Consider the following 9,686-nt stretch of genomic DNA (forward strand, 5'->3'; position numbering starts at 1 on the left):
CATATAAACAGTTGGCAACGAAACACTTGTCAATGAACCATCGTATGTTCACAATAAGAAAGTGAGTGAATATTGTTTATGATAAGTTGCGGTACAAACATCATCGTGTTGTATATATCTGTACAGGCGGGCAGGCTAAACGTTAAACCATATTGTGTAAATAGCCTTGCAGAAGTCAGTAGCATTCCACCCATATCGAAACGGTCCGTAAAACAAGTGACTGACATCATGAGTAATAATCCACGTCATCTATGCATGATGACAGCCAGTAGGCCAAGTCAAAGAGTTTAACCACCCGATCCCCATTTTAAGACAACCATAAAGCACTGGGAGCATTTTCTAACCAGGGTGCCTTTGTACAAAACCTTAGCACTACGGCTGTCGTAAGTCAATGTTAAGGTATGGGAGTTACGATCACCTTAGCGCTGAGATCGCTTGTACAACGGCACCCTGGAATCCCTAAGGGAAGCCGTGTCATGTAGTGTACATTCAAATAGAGGGTTTCACCTTTTGTCACGGATGAGAACTCGGACCTTCATCACATCAAGCAAACGGACTAACCACTGTGCTACTGTACACCTCTTGGCATCGGAAGCGTGTTGGGCTGTGGGTTTGTGTTATACCATGGCACTGGGTTGTTCATGATTGACTACGTCTAATGAGTCTGCTCATGTTAGTCACTGTGTTGAAGCCAGCTGCGGTTACCGTATCCCGTCATCCGTTCCTTGTTTAATATCAGCTCTCCAATTTGTCACTACTTGGAGCGACAATACGTGCTGTAGTATTTACAGCGTCCTTCTATCTCCGACTGGATACAAGTGGGTGAGTGAGTGAGTATGGTTTTACGCCGCTTTTAGCACTATTCCAGCAATATCACGGCGGAGGACACCAGAAATGGGCTTCACACATTGTACCCATGTCGGGATGCGAACCCGGGTCTTCGGCGTGACCAGCGAACGATTTAACCACTAGGCTACCCGACGGCCCCCGACTTGATACAATCATACAATATGTTTAAACTACATATACCAATCTTTCCCTTAATCACTTACCACCACACTTATGCTTTATGGCTTCGAAAGTGGACTTTGAATAAGGATTCAAGATCGAAAACAAAAACCATCACGGGTCTTTGAGAAACATGGATGCGCCCGCGAAAACAGAACTGGTTTTCGTTTTGGATCTGAAATCTATATTTAAAGTTCGATCTGTATCCCCCAGTAATGGCATCTAAAACCAACAGTAAACAATAATAATAAAGCCACAAAACCCTTTCCACACTTGAAAGAAATCTCTGCATAAAGAAGAGTCAATTGTACAATTCCGACAATATCATGAGCATGTGTTCATGAATCACTATAACTGTACTAGCTGTGATGAACGAGGATCTGGTGGTCTTGACACACAATGGGTCATCGTCAAGGTGGATATGGGATTCGAGCTGCAAATCTGTAGTTTCTGCAGTATCGAAGGGACACAACTCGAAATAATTAGAATAACGTTCACAGCTGTGTGAAATCTCTGACAGGCTCTGGGTGTGATGCATTCAGGGGAGGTAACTCTTAATGCGTTAATGCACAGTGACGATGACGATTTTGCAGAGAATAAAATACCATTTAGATAGTCAGATTCCTGATATTTACTATCAGATGATTGTTATTGACACGAATGAATGAAACATTGTGAAATATAAACATATTCTTGCTTCCTTGATCACGTGATTTACATTTGGAAGAGCCTTAACCAAATATCTCAAAATGGGAAAAGCTTAAATAAAAAATAAAAAATTGTAGAGGGTATTGAGAGTTGTATCCTCTGGGTCTAATTGAGAGTACATCGCGTGCGATGCAGGGTTGTATCCTCTGGGTCTAATTGTGGGTCTATCGCGTGTGATGCAGGGTTGTATCCACTAGGTCTAATTGTGAGTACATCGCGTGTGATGCAGGGTTGTATCCCCTGGGTCTAATTGTGAGTACATCGCGTGTGATACAGGGTTGTATCCCCTGGGTCTAATTGTTAGTAGATCGCGTGTGATGCAGGGTTGTATCCTCTGGGTCTAATTGTGAGTACATCGCGTGTGATACAGGGTTGTATCCCCTGGGTCTAATTGTTAGTAGATCGCGTGTGATGCAGGGTTGTATCCCCTGGGTCTAATTGTGAGTACATCGCGTGTGATACAGGGTTGTATCCCCTGGGTCTAATTGTGAGTACATCGCGTGTGATGCAGGGTTGTATCCCCTGGGTCTAATTGTGAGTACATCGCGTGTGATGGAGGGTTGTATCCTCTGGGTCTAATTGTGAGTACATCGCGTGTGATACAGGGTTGTATCCCCTGGGTCTAATTGTTAGTAGATCGCGTGTGATACAGGGTTGTATCCCCTGGGTCTAATTGTTAGTAGATCGCGTGTGATGCAGGGTTGTATCCTCTGGGTCTAACTGTGAGTACATCGCGTGTGATACAGGGTTGTACCCTCTAATTGTCTGTCTGTCGCAGGTGATGCAGGGATGTACTCTGGTTACGAGCATACTTGTCGACACTGAAAATCTTTCACAGTTATCTTGTGTCTCATAACTAAGGTAGTCACGGGTGGCACGTTGCTTCAGGTGCCGTAAAGACACGTGCATACACGTGGTATGACATCAACCAAGGATCAGATGGTTCGAATCTGAGTGTCGCCCTTATTTCAATCCTTGGTCAGTCAGCACCATACACATGTGCATTAACTCACCTCCGACATTAAACTGACACGTTATGGCATAATCTGCCTGCTGTTAAAACGTGGTCAATACTTATTATAACTACCTCTTCTGCGAAAGAGCATATACAAATGTAACTAAATAATGCAACGTCAGAGTTCCTATATAACATAGAAAAACTCTTAACTTTAAACGGGGGCACGGGTGGCCCAGTCGTATAAGGCGCCGCGATTCGCTGTGCAGAGTTGCGTCCCTTGAACACGTCAGACACCTATGATGTGGGTTCGAATCCCGGTTCGCCCCGATTATGTTTCTAGGTTTGTCAGCACCATACCCGTGCTCATGGGTTTCATCGAAGTGGTAAACGTCTGAGACCTGCATCACTTCGGGCTTTCCTCACACATTAACCTGACACGCCGCGATATAACTGTAATATTGTTAAAAGCGGCGTTAAACCTAACTCACCCACTCACTCACTCACTTAACTTAAAACCCATCTGAAATTCTTCAGCTGGAGTGACAAAGGGCAATAATTGAAGGAAGCGTACATAAAATAATACACAATTAACAAAGAGAACCACAGTTCCACCGCCATGGTTCATAGAAGGGCACATTTTCATAAGGATGATATGAAATATCAATATCTGCCAAAACAAGATATAGTTCTTCGAGATGACAATAAATGATGTCATTTGATTTAGTCATCCTTATTTTACTCCGGTCAGGCACCTCGCCGAAGGACAATTATGCAGTGTGTGTGACTGTATGCTGAATGGTCCGATGGTAAAGGCCGCATCGTTTTCCAATTTATTTGAATGATGTTAGGTTTCTGTTTTTTTCCAATACTCTTATTACAATACAACTTGCTTCTACGAGCAGAGGATTCGTTAGTTGACAAAAGAGTTGATATGATGGCTCAACGCTGTGCGCGTCATTTTGACGTAAATAAAAGGCCAGTTGAAACCATATTGTTGTTTCTCGTGATTTTCTTTCAAGTCTGACAGAGTTGGCAGGGAGAAGATTTTGTTTTCATTTTAATTCAGTCAAATCTTCGCTTGTATAAAATAAATGTTCTGAAGTACCACCAAAACTCATTTTTAAACATTACAACATGGGGGACTTTTTTCTTTTTGTTTTCAGAAATTCATTGAAACAAACCTGAGCGTGGGCAAATTAGATCAGTTAGTCTGACAAGTAGATGTTTGCATTTTAGTATACCATCTCCAGAACCGTTACACAAAGCTATCTACAGAAAATATGTGGTAGATAGACGACATAAGAATACAGTCTTAATTTTCATCATGTTTTAAAGAATAATTAAGTAGATGTTATTTTTATTAATGTGTATATTCCGATTCCCCCACCAGTCCACATTAAATTCATAATTGTACCAAAACGACCCCCCACTCCTCCGACACCTCGCAGTATTTACTGATTTGCATAATCACTAACGTCATGACAAGTCGCTCGGAAGGGTTACATTAAAAAGTGCCACTGTGGGATGGAAACTAAAATCGGGAGATATTTGAGGTCAGATAGGTCAAACTAGATATATTTGATCAGGATGTGGCCATGGGATAGTGGGAAAGTGGTCACAAATTCAAGGTGTGCAGTGTTTTGAATCAGTAACTGATTTAAGCGATCAGTAATGTAAATAGGACTCAAGTTCCTACCTACTTTAACACAATAATCACAAACTTAAAGGCAATGAACAAACTTAACTGCATACCTCACATGTCATGCAGTCTTCAAATCTGGGAGAAGTAGATTTTGACAGTTTACTTGACAATGACAAGTGGACATTCTGAATACGTCCTCTCCCCTGATATTATCTTAAGAACACACACTGTCTACAAATAATATAACTGTCCAAATGTAGGCGTGATGTTCTACACGGTATATAAAATCGAAAAAGTCCGAAGCAATTATATTGAAGAGCAGCAATGCTGCATGTCCTCAAAGTGAAGAAATAGACACAATAACCACGAAATCTACAACCATCAATTTCAGCTTTTATTATGATACCATCGTAACAAGTTTCAAAAAGAGAACCTCCATCACTTGATGACCCAACTAATAACGACCAGATTGAATCTACATCACCCCACGCACGCCATCAATCTCACAAGGACATAGTCAAGCCCTCTGTTTGATATCTACAAGATGCCTCGTCAGGAGCAACGTGAATGACAGCAGGTGAAATAGACACAATATTCGTTTGAAACATGATCCGCGTGTCTATTATACATCGCTACTGTTGTCACCGCCACTATGTCCTCCGTCAGATATATAATACACCTTGAGGCATCGATAGCCCTATGTGGCGGTAGTTTTGTTGATCATATGATAAAGAGAAATACCAGTATATGGTAATAACATTAATAAATGACATTGGAGTCATTTTTCAAACACATCGCATCTGATATTAAAGACATTGCCTGACATAAGGATAATATATGATGAATTGTTTCAGTTGATAACATGTACATTCACAAGGCGCGATACATTACTCTGGATGTTGATGAACGTGTTTATTACACGTGTGTCAGATTTCAGGACCGTTATTCCAGTATGTTGATCAAGCATTGACCTACGCGTTCTGCCGTCAAGTGCAAATGTACAATAACCGTCGCCCCGTGAAGATCTGGGGCAGTGAGTGAGTGAGTTGGGTTTAACGCCGCTTTTAACAGTATTACAGTTATATCGCGGCATGCCACCTTAATGTGGGAGGAAAGCCCGAAGTGATGCAGGTCTCAGACGTTTACCACTTCGATGAAACCCACGAGCGCGGGTATGGTGCTGACAAACCTAGAAACATAATCGGGGCGAACCGGGATTCGAACCCACAATCATAGATTTCTGACGTGTCCAAGGGACCCGTGCCCCCAGATCCGAGGTAGAATTGGTCTTCAACAACCCATGCTTGCCGTAAAAGGCGACTATGCTTGTCGTCAGAGGCGACAAACCGGATTGGTGGACACGCTTGCTGATTTTCTTATGCATGTCATCGTTTGCCAAAAACGTAGATCGATGCTCATGATGTCAGTCACTGGATTGTCTGGTCTGGTCTGGTGTATTTATAGACATAAATGCGGCGTTATAAATAACAAACAAACAATCACAGTCAGGTAATCTGGGTCGGTAAAAAATAAGTATTTTATTTTCAATATCATGTATTTCGACAAAATGATGTCTTAAAAGTATTGTTTGTGGGTTAGATGAACAAAGAAAGTAACACAAACATCAGTGCATTAGCTGTAGTACATATTGTACTTTTGTCTTTGATTATATTCCTGCAGAGACAGAATTTAGAAAATGAAGTTAAGATAACAGTCAACCATGAGAGTTTTCTGAAGCTGAAACGGTTATCACTTGTGTAAGATACACCCAAAGGGTTAATGAAAGGGTCCCGGAAGAGAGCGACGTTATTGAAGTCAAATTCAATAAAAGAGCGTATGATATTCACATTAAAGTCATTACAATAAACAGAATATTTATACATCTTGTGTTCAACATCAGCGATGATTCACTGCATTTCGTAGATTATGTCGTGAATGCCAATCAATGAATGCTGTACATGTTTGATATAACTGGCTACTCAAAACTTCACATGCAAACATACTGGTACACATAGTGGCAAGCTGGGAGATGGCCTCTCTGAATGAATGAATGAATGAATGCATGCATGAATGAATGAATGAATGAATGAATGAATGAATGTATGAAGGAATGCATGAAAGAATGCATGAGTGAGTGAGTGAGTGAGTGAGTGAGTGAGTGAGTGAGTGAGTGAATGAATGAATGAATGAATGAATGAATGAATGAATGAATCGCATAAAATTTCATGTCAATGTGGTATATTTTATGCAGGGCATTATTAGGCCAATGAGACACTTACAGATGTGTGTGTTCAGATAAATTATCCATATGGTATTAAAACATTTGTATGTACTTTTTAAGATTTTACGTGGGACGATATACAAAAAAATCGTATCACTTTGAGACATTTACGACGAAAAAACATTTTATAACACTTTCCCCATTTTTTTCTAAAATAACTTTATTTTGTGGTAAAAGTTTCATTTTAACATCTTGAGTGTTATTGACAAATGGTGGAGAATTAAAACTATTTGGTAATTCAGCTATATGGATAGCATCATAAACTGGACATTGTAAAAGAAAATGTTTTTCATCTTCGATGCATTTTAGACAAAATTTACACATCTTTCATTTGGTGGAAGAGAGCGAATACACTATCTGCCCGTTTCTATTTCTAGTTTTGGAGAGAAGCTAACAGACGCTAAAAAAGAACGTTTGTAACGTTGAAGCCTAAAAAGTCCAAGGGGTGACAGATGGCAGTGTAGGATCACGGCACCTTTTCAATTACAATGTATTTTCAAAACGGGAACATGATGGTTGCAGTGAGGGTGATCTGGAACATCAAATTGTCATTCAAACAATGACCAGCTGGACGTGTACTCTACCGATGCACGTATCCACTGACGTGTCTCTCAGCAGCACACTGTAACAACCACGTGGATTGCTGACGCACGTGCTCTTTAACATCAACAGTAACGCTAAATAAACTCTGCCGAGACTTGGTACCGCTTTCTTGTCAACATTACGCCTTTGCGTTGGATAAACGGTTCTCTGTGCACCAATGGTTAATTATCGTGTCCATGACCTTGAACTTGTGGTGAACAAAAGCAAATGGCAATGTCTATATTCATTGAGCAACTAAGTATCTTACAAAGTTTATCAAAAGCTTTAACTTTTATTAAAAACCATAAATCTCGCCCTGTTAAGCCTTCTACATCGAGTAAAGTCCTTATGAGATCCTGCCCTAAACCGTACCTACAATTATCAGGCATTTATACTTTTGCTTTGGTCTACAAAGTCACGCTTATTATGTCTAACAAACAATTGTAAGATATCATGTGACATTAGACAGGCCATCGTCGAAGGACATACCTCCAGAGAGATTAGTGCCAACTGTTAGTTGAATATGACGGAATAATAAGACGGCCATGCTTGATCTATTTATTACTGTTGATTGGCGCAATATTCGAGTTAGCACTTACATGATAATATATGTATTTAACATTCATTGATTATCACAATGTGCATTTGATATAAAGTAGAAGAAGAAATAAGTGCTTGGAATGGCATGTCAAACAATGTCCGTTTGGTCATTTATATGGCACATAATAATTAAATGGATGGGTGGATAGGTGAGTGAGTGAGTGGATGGGTTCGGGATTGAGTGAGTGAGTGGGTGAGTGAGTGGCTTTGGGTGCGTATTGAGGGAGTAAGTGAGTGAGTTAGTGAATCTAGTTTACGCCGCTTTTAACAAAATAATTCAGCTATACGACAGCAGCTTAGCATGGGCTTCAGACATTGTCCACAGCCACACTCGACCCCCCTCCCCACTTCCACAGTACTTATGAATGTGAACAGCTGACATCGAAACATTTTAGCTGTGAATGAACCACCATATGTTCACAGTAAGAGAGTGAGTGAATATTGTTATCAGTGAATGTTGTTGACAATTCAAGGATCTTAATCGTGGTACATTTTTATTAATTTTAATAATAGAATTAATGATGTTACGTGTTATAGATTGCAATTATAAAGTTTAAATTATAAGAAATAAGTAATCTCCCAACACATATTATACCTTCATCGAACTTATTATCCTGTATCCAGGTATGTTGATAAACAAAATATGAAACCCTTTCCATCAGAGGGGCGATCGGGTGGCCTAGTGGTAAAAGCGTTCGCTCGTCACACCGAAGACCCGGTTCGAGTCCCGACATGGGTACAATGTGTGAAGCCCATTTCTGGTGTCCCCCGCCGTGATATTGCTGGAATATTGCTAAAAGTGGCGTAAAACCATGCTCACTCTCTTTTCGACATTTCGTTGATTACGGAAAGGGGTGTGTCGCTTTTATTGTATACCCATAGTTAAAAAAGGTGTATTTTCTCATGACATGCTATATCTGTCTCAAATTTGACTCAATACTCACTCACTCACTAAAATACGAGCACAAGCCATGTTTAACCTACGGACTGCCTCTCCCCGAGTTTAATCTACTGTCTACTAACTGCGGTAGTTTGATTGTCGTTCATGGCTGACATGTCCTCTGAGATTGTCTGGCGAGTGAGTGAGTGAGTGAGTGACGGAGGGAGGGTGAGTAGCTGGCCGGACGGGTTGTGTTTTCAGAGACGACATTTATATTTTGTCCTCCCATAAATTGCGAACATACCCTGGACAGATATACTAAAATTACTAAGGTTGTTTCTGTTCCAAATATTTCATGTTTGGCCTAAAAAGAGCAACAATTTTTGGGGAACTGATTTGCGACATAGCCCTACAATGTGTGTGATTTGTCTGTGGTGCTTTAAAAATAATCTTCACGGATTGCAATAAATCGGCTGTTTTGATTTTATTAACAGCGTCTGACCAGGGCGATTAAAACCTGAATTTTCTGTATATTTTAGAGTATATTACAAGACCTAGACGCACTCAGCCACCAAGTTCACTGCTCAATCAGCCATTTGTACTGTCCGTCACTAACAAATGAAGCTATCAGCAAGACGCGACGCACTGGACGATGGCTAGTGAGGTGTTAAATGACCTCCGTTGCGTCACAGTGTCCAGTCGCGTGACCAAGTGATTGACTACTAGCTGACCAGATCTCACCTGAATGTCCTCAGGCACGAGATGTCAGTGAGGACCGGGCCGATAACATCGCCTCCCGCAGCTATTACGTTGACTCTGTCTAGATGAATTTGATTAAGGAAAAATAGGGAGGGTCACTGATCCGCGAAACAGATCCTCACGGAAAGAACGTTTGAAATCCATGCTTTATGACAGGGAGTGAACGACATTGTCTCGGTCACTCACTCTCTCCACATTTAAACTACAGTGCGTTAAATGAACTAGACCAGAGTGTTTGTTAGATGAAGCCATATTTTCAAATTTGACA

This window comes from Haliotis rufescens, unplaced genomic scaffold (genome assembly GCF_023055435.1).
Source record: "Haliotis rufescens isolate VD_foot unplaced genomic scaffold, xgHalRufe1.0.p SCAF_35, whole genome shotgun sequence".
NCBI lineage: Eukaryota > Metazoa > Mollusca > Gastropoda > Lepetellida > Haliotidae > Haliotis > Haliotis rufescens.